This window comes from Petaurus breviceps, unplaced genomic scaffold, assembly GCF_028583685.1.
Source record: "Petaurus breviceps papuanus isolate PSGF00001 unplaced genomic scaffold, PetGlider_PUasm1.0 90650, whole genome shotgun sequence".
NCBI lineage: Eukaryota > Metazoa > Chordata > Mammalia > Diprotodontia > Petauridae > Petaurus > Petaurus breviceps.
This window is the reverse complement of record NW_027187299.1, coordinates 6,124,616-6,136,990: the sequence shown is the minus strand read 5'-3', so window position 1 is coordinate 6,136,990 and position 12,375 is coordinate 6,124,616. Positions and strand designations below refer to the sequence as shown.

Sequence of the window (12,375 nt, the reverse complement as noted above, 5' to 3'; positions counted from 1 at the left end):
AGGAGGAGGAGGAGGAGGAGGAGGAGGAGGAGGAGGAAAGGAGGACAGAAGAAGGAGGAAAAGAAGAATGGGGGAAAGTCAACTATCTTCAATTTGGGGGCCCACACAGAAGGAAAAATATTTACCAACTGGACTTCTTTCAGAGGGTGGCAAATATGGTAAGGAGTCTTCAAAGCAATGCAATAAAAATTAGTTAAAAGAAACAGGAATATTTAACATGGAGATAAGAATACTTAGCAAAGACATAATAGCTGTCTTCATATATTTGAGGGGAAATCAGAGAAATGAGAGAAAAAATCTCAGGTCATTTATACATATATACATAAATACATACTAATTAGTCCTCAATGAGGACATACAAAAATAAGAATTTGTTTAAATGGAATCAAAAGGGAAGGAATGAGAATTTAAGTGCTCACTATGTGTCTGAGACTATGCTAAATGATTTACATCTCATTTGATCTTCCCATGAACCCTCTGAGGTAGGTGTTATTATTATCCCTATTTTATAGTTGAAGACACTGAGACAGACAGAGGTTGAAGTGACTTGTCCAAAGTCACACAGCTAGTAAGTGTCTGAAGCTAATTAGAACTCAGGTTGTCCTGACTCCAGATCCAAAACTCTATCCAATAAATAAGAAAGTCAATGTGATTTTGATGTATAAAATATACATACATTGTTGCAGGCGTTTACCCTTACAACAGATCTAGACGACTAGCCCCACGGCCCTCTTACTTACCCATCCCGGGTCTTCGGTCGTCACCGGCCCCTCACGGGGAAAAAACACCAGACAGAAGGCGGAGGAGTGAAGCGGGGTGGTTTATTCTTCAACAGTTACATGGCGGAGAGAGAGAGAGAGCCCTCTCACACGAGAAAATATATAGCGAGTCCGAGCCAATCACATCGCAGTCTTACATTTATAGCCTTATATGGTGATCACCCCATGGCCTTATATGGCGATCACCCCATCAAGCTTATACATATTCATTCAAAGCAACCATGGCACCGCCCAAAGCCCCTCCCCCTCCCCCATCAATACATAAATTATGTGATGCATTAATATGTGTAATATAGAGTAAGATGAAAAGGCCAGTGCTAAGCACATAGGAGTTGCTTCCTTTTTATTAATTTACTTAGATGAGAAAAAAAAGGCAGAAATTCAAGATTGAAAATATGGTGAGGATGGTCCACAAAGTAGATAATCAAGATTCACTGACAAATTTTATTCATATGAATGAAGAGCTTGCTAGGAGAAAGCTTGATGGAGTGGAAAGACTGCTGGATTTGGAGTCAGGAAGACCTAAGTTCAAATCCAGTCTCAGACACTTACTAGCTGTGTGACCTTGGGCAAGTCATCTCTGCCTCAGTTTTCTCATCTGTAAAATGATGATAACAAAAGCACCTGCTTCCAACAGTTGTTGCGAGGGTCAAATGAGATAACAATTGTCAAGCTCTTGGCACAGAGCCTGGCACATTTCTGTTGTTGTTGTTCACTCATTTCAGTTGTGTCCAGCTCTTCATCACCCCATTTAGGGTTTTCTTGGCAGATATACTGGAATGATTTTTCTATTTCTTTCTCCAGCTCATTTTACAGATGGAAAAACTGAGGCAAATAGGATTAAATGACTTGCCCAGGGTCACATAGTTAGTAAGTGTCTGAAGTCAGATTTGTACACAAGAGGATGAGTTTGCTTGGCACTCTGCTGCTCCACCAGCTGCCCCTATGGCACATATAGGAAGCACTATATAAAAGTTAGCTATTATTAAATCCCAGCTCTACCACTTCTAACCTGTGTGATATTGGACAATACTTTTTTTTTCCATTAATTTGTTTGTTTACTTTTACTTTACAAGATTCAGTTCCACAATTCCTTGAATTTCAAATTTTGTCCCCCTCCTCCCCCCACCATGACGACATACAATCAAGTATAGGATCTGCAAATATTTTCACATTAGACATTAGTCAGGTTATAAAGATGGATTGTATCAGATGGAATGAAAAATGGTAAACAGGAAATAAAATCAAACAAGAAAAAGATCAGGTAGTTTGCTTCAATCTGAATTCAAACTCAGTTCTTTCTTGTTCTTTCTCTGGATGTAGACATCTCTCTCCATCATGAGTCTTTTGGGATTGACTTGTATCACTGCATTGCTGAGGAGTCCAATATATCATGTTATATAACATACGTTGTGTCTGTAACTGTGTACAAATTTCTCCTGGTTCTACTCTTCTCACTCAGCATCAGTTCATATAAGTCTCTCCGGATAAATATGAAGTCCATCTGCTCCTTGTTTCTTATAGCACAATAGTATTTCATTACATGCATATACCACAGCTTGTTCAGCCATTCCCCAATTGACGGGCACCCCTTTAATGTCCAATTCTTTGCCACTACAAAAAGAGCTGCTATAAACATTTTTGTACATATGGGTCTTCCTCCCACTTCTAGGATGTCTTTGGGATATAACCCTAGAAGTGGTATTGCTGGGTCTAAGGGTATGAAATTATTTATAGCCCTTTGGGCATAATTCCAGATTGCTCTCCATAAAGGTTGGATCAGTTCACAACTCCACCAGCAATGCATTAGTGTTCCAATTTGCCCACATCCTCTCCAGCATTTGTCATTTTCCTGTTTTGTCATCTTAGCCAATCTGACTGGTGAGATGTGGTACCTCAGAGTTGTTTTGATTTGCATTTCTCTAACCAATAGTGATTTAGAGCATTTTTTCATATGCTTATAGATATCTTTAATTTCTTTCTCTGAAAACTGATTGGACAATACTTTTAACCTCTCTGGGTCTGAGCTCCTTCCTCTGCAAAATGAAGGGGTTGCTCTAGCAACTAGTTGACTTCCAAGGTCCCTTCCTATGATTTATGAACTTTGGAATATGAAGAGACCTTTGAGACTATCCTCTCATTTACAGATGGGGAAACATCTATAGGAAAGTGACTTGCCCAAATCTCATTGGTAGGCTGTATTAGAGGAAGATCTAGAGTCTATGTCTACTGACTTCTTGTTTCTTGTTTTGTCTTCTCTCCCATATAGACCTCACACTCAAGAAGAGAAAAGTGATTTTTATTTCGTAATATTCAGGAAAAGTAAACTGGTCATTTTTTAATCAAATAAAATTCCCTGGATTCCAAATGGCTCCAGCTGGCACCAGATCCACAGAGTTTACTCTTCTTCCTGTCTTGCAGTTGACATTATTTTCATCTACATTATATATGACTTTCTTTCTTGAATTTATTCTATGTAAAGCACAGTGTTGGGTCCCTTATGGAATTGGTAAAAAAAAAAAATAATAGAAATGGTTCATCATTCAATCAGCTACTGACTCCTGACTCTGCATAAGGCTCTCTGCTAGGAGTTGTGAGGGAAGTTAAAAAGAGGGAATCTAAACACATCTAAAATGTTCATCTAAGTGGGAAAATGGGATATATTTGTAAGCAAAAAGTAATAGCTTAATTTCCATGGGACAAATGCCAAGTAAGTGATATGGATAACAAACCCAGAACTGTGGAAATTTGGAAAAATGGGGTCCATCCGAATTAAGGAGTTTACCTAAGGAAAGGTCAGAATAAAATATCATTAAAAAGATGCAAAACACTTATCTAGAAACACATTAACAATTGGAAATTAACATAGTGCAAACTGTGTATATGAGAGGGCTCCAAAGATCATTTTAAAGGTACCTATCCCAGAACTACTATAAGCTGCCAGTTGAGAAAGCTGCTAACTCAGAGGTTAGAACAACAGACCTAGAATCAGGAAGAACTAAGTTCAAATCCAGCTTCAGGCATTTAATGGCTATGTGACTGCCTCAGTTTCCTCATTTATTAAATGGGGATACTAATAGTCCCTACTTCCTAGATTTATATTGTGAGAATCAAATGAGATATTTTCAAAGTGCTTTGCAAATCTTAAAGCACTATAGAAATATTAGCTATTATTATTAAATAACAACTTACATTTATATAATGCTTTCCTTAGGGGGTACAAGTGTAATTATTCCACTTTTTGAGATAACTGAAGTTAAAAGAAGAATCCTGTCCAGAGCCTTACACCTAAAAATCTCAAAAAAAACTTGAACCCAGGTCTTTTTTTTCACATTTATTTTATTTTTAATTTATGCAATAAAACAAGCATTTCCATAACACGGTACAAGAAAAAAGATGATTTCATATGAAACTGTAATTCTACTATGTACAACTTGTTATTCCTTTCAAATATACAAAAAAATGATCATGTAAGCTTTTTTTTCTTCCACCCAAAAGACAGCTAAAGACAGCTACCATTATATACATAAGTGTATATGTGGAAAATTATTCTACACTATTTCTATTTATCAGTTCTTTCTCTGCATGCAGAAAGTATCTTCCTTCATACCAGAGTTCTTTCCATTCTGCCTCAGTGGAATGAAAGTGCAAAATTAAAATGGATGTGTTCCTCCCTTGTACCCCAGCTTTCTACCATTCCTCCCTGTGGTTGTTCCTTGTTCCAAATCACCCCAAGATTTACATCAATAACTCTCATCTGGGCGTGGATCTGATTATATCAATTGACACAAGAGTGTGAATGATACATAGACTTAACTCTGGGGCAAAGGGAGTGTGTGTGGGAAAGGGAGAGGGGGACGGTTTGCTTCTAAAGGAAAACTTTTTGAATCACTAGTTGGTGAAATTTTTCCAGAGGACAAGGTCTAGTAGTCGTACTCCATGCCTAATCCAGGCGATGCAAACCCTTTCTAGCTCTCCAGCCTCCCACTAGTCTTCTGGACAAGAAAATACTGTAGGTAGAATCATTGCTTAGTAGATTTACACCGCCCCCCCCCCCCCCCCCATCTTCTGCTCCTCAACAAACACCTTTATAAACCGACCCTCCACCCTCTGGGGCTTAGGGACTGCCAAGAGCTATAGCTGAGGGAAATAGTGTGGGTGGGCTCAGGAATTTTGGAACTGGGAATTGGGAGGGGTCTCCTCAATTTAAATTCTGCATGTAAATACAAGGGGAAATGGGGGGGGAGGGGTGGAGGTGGAAAGGTTCTCTCCCTTCCCTTGATACCTCCCTGCTAATTTCCAAAGACCTTAGCTAGTGCTCAGTGGGAATCAATTGGAATTGTAGCTTTTAACATTTGAAGTCGTGCTAGAGCTGTTATCACCCAGAAGACTGACATTTTAATGACCATCTCCACAAGCTGACCTCGGGAGAAAATACTCCTGCTCTGATTTATCCAGTATGTCATGTTGCTTTGATTCCAAGGAATATGTGGGAATGGAGCCAGTGTCAGACATTTGGCATGAGCTCCTGCCTGGCCTTTGACTAACTTCAGCTGTGTTGTGTCAGCAAACTGCCGATGCAGCCCAGAATGCCTTTAACTGGAGTTGGACAGCAGTGGGGATGCTGAGTGAGTGAAGGGGGACAAAGGAGTCTGGGAGGGCTGCCTAAGATGAAGGCCTTAGGACTAAGAGGTAGCAAAGAGTGTCTTCCATGAAAGGTGTACCACTCCATCCATGGGATATTTCTTTAGAAAAGTCTTGGGAGACAAATACAACGGCAGATGCCACTGGAAAGATCAAACTTATTAATTTAAAGAGGGTCAGCATTCTAAGACTTTTTTTGGGTTAAAGAGATTTCTCTTAAGTTCCTTGAGAGCAAGCATTTCTGATACCTCTCTGTTCTATAGGCACCCAACACAATGTCTATGTGTCTATGGTCTAGCCTAGGGTGGAAAGTTACCGGTAGCATATGACAAATGCTGATTCAACAAATGAATGAAGAAGCAAACCTTGTGAATGATTGATTCTGATGAGTTATTAGAAATGTTGCTGAGGCTGAAAACTCACTAATTCCAGCTTTAAAAACACCCAAATGATATTTCTTATGGAAAAAAAGTAGATAAGACAAGCAATTTTTTTTTTTTTATTAAGAAGATATATTTTCTGCAGTGAAGACCAGTTGGGCTGGTTTTACTAAAAAAATGAAGTGGTCCAACAGTGGTATGTTTCCCCAGTAGACAAAATAGTTCAATGATGTGATTTGAGCCTTTGAGTGTTTGAGGCTCTCATTTTGTTCCTGATGCCAGATGTTCTACAATTAGAAATTTTACTCCTTAGGAATGGTCTTTGCAAATACCTCAAGAAAGAGTCATGCATTAAAGTGTTTACTGGAGGTGAGGTGGGAAGGAAGGATGCTAGGTGTGAATTTGAACTTGTGATTTCTTGAGTATGGGGAACTTCAAGTATGGAAACTCTGCCCTTTGGGCAGATCAGCACCTCAGTCTGTAATTTATGGAATTGCTTGAGGCAGCAGGAAGTTAAATGATTTAGGTGGCCCAATGGATAGAGCAAGGAACCTGGAGTCTGGTAGACCTAAATTCAAATCCAGCCTCAGGTCCTTATTAACTGTGTGACCCTGGGTAAGTCACTTGACCCATTTACTTCTGTTTCTTCATCTATAAAATGAGCAAGAGAAGGAAATGGGAAACCACTCCAGTATCTTTGCCAAGAAAACCCCAAATGGGGTCATGAAGAGTTGGACACAGGTGAACAACAATGACATTTCACTGACTCTCTACCATAGACTGAGATGATCAATGAGCCCATTGAATAATTAGTTGTGAGTACTCAATCCCCGAGTTACTCAAAAAGTTACTGATTAACCCTTGCAAAGATGTTGTAGAAGAGATTTCTACTTGGACTAGATGACCCACTGAGATTCTAATTCTAAATTCTGATTCTGAGGATCTGAAGCAAATACATGTATCCTTTCCTAATAGGAGAGATTTAGATACTGAGAATCTGGGGGTGGGGGTAAGAAAGACACCAAATCCCTAAGAGTTTAGGGAGAGACTGCTAATTCCCAAGGACAAACTTCTACTTAACAATTTAGCCTGGGGCTTGCCTTTGGGACCTAAAGCAGAGGTGCCAAGTAATCTGGGGGCCCCAATCTTTATCATTGTGATTAACAGATCCAAAGCAATCTGTCATCACCTACTCAAGCAGCATTAGGTTGAAACCAAAAGCAGAGTCTTAAACAGAGAAACTTCAGTCATTTAGAAGATGGGTTGAGAAATAGAAACCAGATTTGAATTCCAAAGCTTATCTATAGCAGCTTGTGAGTGGATTTCCTGGAAGCCCTTAGATTCAAAGAAGACAAAGTTTCACTCAGCATTTGAAGAGTCAAGCACATATTTTGTGTCGTAGTTGCCCCATACTACCTACTAACAGAGCACTAACTGAATTTTCTGGGTCCTGGGGTACCAGTGGGTTCCCTCATGAGCTTTAGGAATAGGAGGGACAATTGCTTCTCACTCTATGTTGTGACTGTCACATTAGGCACTAAAAAAAAAGTGTTGACATTCCCAAGGAGGTCAGAGACAGACAAGGAAGGTCTCATAAATACCAAAAATAATCATAGGAACACTTTTCATGTGAACAAAGAGCGGGAAAGAAATTAACCACACATCAATTAGGTGGCTAAACAAATTGAAGTGTAGGAACAGAATGGAATATTATTTTATAGGAAGAAATGACAAATGATGAGGAATTCAGAGAAATGTGGGAAGATGGGAATGAGCTAATGCTGAGGGAAATGAACTGAACCAGAAGAAGAATATACACAATAACTACAGTAATGTAAATGAAAAGATCGTTGACAAGAAGCTGACTTCTGAACATTTGTAATAAACAATTTGGATCATGAAGAACAGATGATGCGACAAAGTACAGAGGTAGACGTTGCCATTGTTTTGGTTTTTTTGCTCAATTGTTTTTCTTTTTTTTTTCTTTTTTTTTGCCTTTTTTTTGGAAGGCAGTTGGGGTTAAGTGACTTGCCCAAGGTCACATGGCTAGTTTTTGTGTTAAGTATCTGAGGCCAGATTTGAACTCAGGTTCTCCTGACTCCAGGACTGGTGCTCATCTGTTTTTCTTTTCTACAAGGTAGGATTCAAGTGAAGAGGATTAGGAAAGATGTAAAACTTTACTTTAAAAAAGGTGAGGATCTTCCTATCACCCTCATCCTCAGGAAGTTATAGGATGCTAATTCAGCTAGACCTTGCTGTCAGGAGATGATAATAGTTTTCACTTATGTATCTGCAGGTTTTACAGAGCACATTTAATCCATTATCTCATTTGATAATGGCAACAAGCCTGTCAAGTGAATCTTTGTTGTTGTTGTTCAGTCATTTCAGTCATGTCCAACCCTTTGTGACCCCATTTGGGGTTTCTTGACAAAAACACTGGAGTGGTTTGCCATTTCCTTCTCTTGCTCTTTTAACAGATGAGGAAAATGATGCCAAAAAGGTTCAGAGATTTACCCAGGGTCACACAGCTAGTAAGTTTCTGAGGCTGGATTTGAATTCAGGTCTTCCTCATTCCAGGTCCAGCAATCTATCTACTATACCACCTATTTGCCCCTAGTACAGGGTTTACTGTTTGCTTTTAAAGGTAAGAGAACTAGTGCTCAGGCAAAGTAAATTGCTTAAGGTCAGACAGCTGAAAAAAAAAAAAAAATATATATATATATATATATAAAACAGAGATGGGAACCAAACTCTACTCAGCTGATTGTTGTAAGTCTAGAGTGCTTTTCCACTTTACTATGCTTATTTGGTCACATGAAAATATGACCTTCTCTTTATGATTCCCAGGAACTAAAATTGTGCATATAAGCCAAAGAAACATGTATTTCTCAACATATAGTCCAAGGACCCATGGAAGTCCCTGAGAAGCTTTCAGGAGATCTGTGAGGTCAAAACTATTTTCATCATAATACTAAGATGTTATTTACTGATTAGAATACTTCCCCCTTTCCAACTATATGTCTGTGAGGCCAATTTTCTTCATATACTTCAACCAAAACAACATAAATGTAACAGATTGAATGCAGAAGCAGATATGAGACTCCAGCTGTCTTCTATTAAGCCAAACATCAAAGAGATTTGCAAAATTATGTAAGACATTGCCAATCTCCTCACTAAATTTCTTTGGAAAGGATTGGAAAAACAATTTTTTGCATGAAAATATAAATATTTTATATGTGAAAATAAAAAGAAAAAATATTTTTCACAAAATATGCTATTCATGTTAAATCAAAATTGGTTTATTACTTGTAAGTAAATAAATAATTTAAAATTATCAGTTTTCATTCTTAATATAGTAAACATTAATAGATGGGACCCACATGAACAAAATCTCTTGGGGGTCATTAAAAATTAAAAATATAATTTTTAAGAATATAAAGGGGTCCTAAGACTAAATATTTTGAGAACTGTTGATATTGTTACCTATACCAACACAGTACTTCCACATAGTGCTTCCTAATACTCATTTTAGCGTCAAATGTTAAGAAGCATGAACATTCCTCAGAGAGAGTCTCCCTGTGGCATCAGCAGAAACTTTGGAGTCATTAGAGTACTTATCAGTTTGAAGGATAAAGATGCCCTGTTTCTAGGTGCCAGGGTCTCCTCAGGAACCCCAGGAACCCAGTGCAGTTTCCCAGCCCCAAGAACCTTACCACTTCCAGTTACCGTAATAACAATAATAGTTAGCATTTATATAGTGCTTTTAAAGTTTGCAGAGAAAGAATAAATAGAAGTATGTATAGAATGATTATACATACACACACATATTAGTGTCTAATGGTAGCCTTCTCTAGGGCAGGGTGGGTAGGAAAGAAAAAATATAAAACATATAAATAATAAAATAGAAATATAACATAGTAAATGTATTATACATAATATATAAAATATAATAAAAATATAAATAATAAAAATTAAAATATAAAAATATTTTTAAAATATAAAAAATTCACAGCAGAAAAAAGAAAATTGAGAAGGAAGCATAGAAAGCAGAGTAACTTTGAAAACAATGTGTGGTACTAAGGTATTTCTTCAAAAAAAGTAAACAATGTGAAATGTAAATTTGTTGTTTTATAGTGAATCCTCTTTTGATGCTGTGCTGTGTACATGGAAATTGGGGGGGGGGGGCTTTGTGCATTTAAAAAGAAGAAAAAATGTTTGCTAAGTGCCTTACTTAAGCTGTCTTATTTCATCTTCACAATACCCCTGTGAGGAAGGTGATAGTATTGTACCCTCACAGTTAGAATGGCATGAGGTTAAGTGACTTGTCCTGGGTTATGAAGCTAGCAAACCTCTGAGGTCATATTTGAACTCAGGTCTTTCTGAGGCCTAATCCTGCACTCTTTCCACTATACCACCTAGGTGCCCCTAAATGTACCTTCTCATTAAGTGGAGGGGAGAATGGGGGGGTAGGAATAGTACTCAAAAGAACTCAGGCATAAATTAACCAAGTTTAGGGGTCAAGAAGGGGGAAAGTATTATAAAAACACCACAAAGCCCTTCAAGTACAACACTACACTGTGAAGTGAATAAAATCCCATTGAGACCAAACCAAAAGCTCATTTAATTTGCTTATTTTCTGTCTCTAGTTCTCAAGTGATATTAGTAGCATCTGGGGAAAAAAATTCCAGTCTGGGATGGAGCTTTCTTATCAGTTATCAAATATGTCATTTGAAGAGGTTTTTTTTTTTTCCCAGCTTAAAAAACACACTCCCAAATTATCTAAATTAGTCCCTCTCTGTTGGTCATAGGTGGTGAATTAGGTAGAGCACTGGGCTGGGAATCAGGAGACCTCAAACTTTCTGAGTTCAGGTTCAGCCTCAGATACTTCCTAACTGTGTGACCCTGAACAAGTCACTTAACCTTCTTTACCTCAGTTTCCTTATCTGTAAAATAAGCTGGAGAAAGAAATGGCAAACCATTTCAGTATCTTTGCCAAGAAAATACCAAATGGGGTCATGGAGAGTCTATAACTGCTGCAACAAGTGTCATTTATAGTAAAGACCTATGGAACCATAAGATTAAGTAATTTCAGTGACAATATTATTTCATGAAAAGAGAAATTAGCTACCTGAGGGCTTTTATTAGCTGACAATTTCTTCTTAAAATTTGTATTGATATCTCTTGTTTACCCACCACACTCATCTCCAAATACATCCCTACTACCCAGAGAGCTTTTCTCTGTAACAAAGAATGAAAATACAGGTGGGGGTGGGGTGGAGTGGGGGGAATAGTTTTTAAAAATCTAACCAACAAGTTGATTAAACATTTCTACCAGAAGAGATTCCTTGGTTGAACCTGGGAAAGACCTCAAAGGAAGTCAAAGATAGAAAGAAAGGCCTCATTAAAATGTTTAGAGCAACATTTTGTTGTTACTACTGTTGTTGTAGCAAAGAAGTGGAATAAAGTAGATGCTAGTTAGCTGGGGAAATGGCTAAATAAATTGTGATACACAAATGTAATGGAAGACGGTTATGCTGCAAAAAATAAGGAACATGAACAAAAAGAAGCTTGGAAAGTTTATATGAACAGATACAAAGTAAAGTGCATTTTCTCAAATCTCTCTCAGGACCAACCTTGGTTATTATAATTACATGGTATTCAGTTTTGGTTTGATTTTTTAGTCGTTATTGTTCTGTTATTATTTCCATTGACCTGATTGCGGTCATTGGGTACGTTGTTTTCTTGGTTCTGATGACGTCACTTTGCATCTCTCCATGGAAAATCTTCTCATGTTTCTCTTTACTGTCCTTATTTCTTATAGCACACTGGCTTTCCATTGTATTCATTTGTCTCGATTGTTCATATTCCCTACTGATGGGCATCTGCTTTATTTCTAGTTCTTTGCTACAACAACAACAAAATGCTGCTGTAAATATGCAGTATTGCCTTTCTGTCCTGGACTTCTTTGGGGCATATGCCAAGCAATGGGATCTTTGAGTCAAAAGGTCTCTACATTTTAGTCACTCCCTTAGCCCCCCATCAAATTTCCAGTTATCAACTTCTCCCCACCCTACATACACTTGAATTCATTGGCACTGGCTTCCTTGCTGTTTTTGAAAAAAAGACATTTCATCCTCCCTCTCTGGGCATTTCCTCTAGCTGTCCTCCATCAGAGAAATGCTCTCCTTCCTCACCTGTACATCCTGACCTCCCTAGATTCCTTTAAATTCTAGCTCAGATCTCATTTTCTTCAGGAAACCTGTAAAAAATCCCTCCTAATTCTAGTGCCTTCTGACTTGTTATTTTTTCCTATTGATCCTGTTCACTGGCCCTTGTCATTTGCATGTTATCTCTCCCTTTGGACTGTGAGTTTCTCATGGGTAGTGACTATCTTTTTCCTTTCTTTGTATCTCCAGTGCTTAGAACAGTGTCTGGCACATAGGAGGCACTAAATAAATATTTACAGACTAAATGAATTCCTATTGCTTGCCAGAATAATTGGAGCAATTGTCTACTCTACCAGGAATCTATCTATCTATCTATCTATCTATCTATCTATCTATCTATCTATC

General features: G+C 38.0%; 1 long non-coding RNA gene across 2 annotated transcripts in view; it reads left to right on the top strand.

Annotated features, from left to right (window-relative positions):
• Positions 1–12,375, top strand: part of LOC138143640 (uncharacterized) — a 288,388-nt gene that overhangs the window by 185,635 nt on the left and 90,378 nt on the right. The window contains exon 4 of one of the 2 annotated variants that reach the window (XR_011163764.1): positions 3,049–3,657. The exons of the other annotated variant lie outside the window; for it this stretch is intronic. This is a non-coding gene — a long non-coding RNA (uncharacterized lncRNA). Of the gene's footprint in view, positions 1–3,048; positions 3,658–12,375 lie in introns of those variants that run through there. 2 annotated transcript variants of the gene reach the window in all.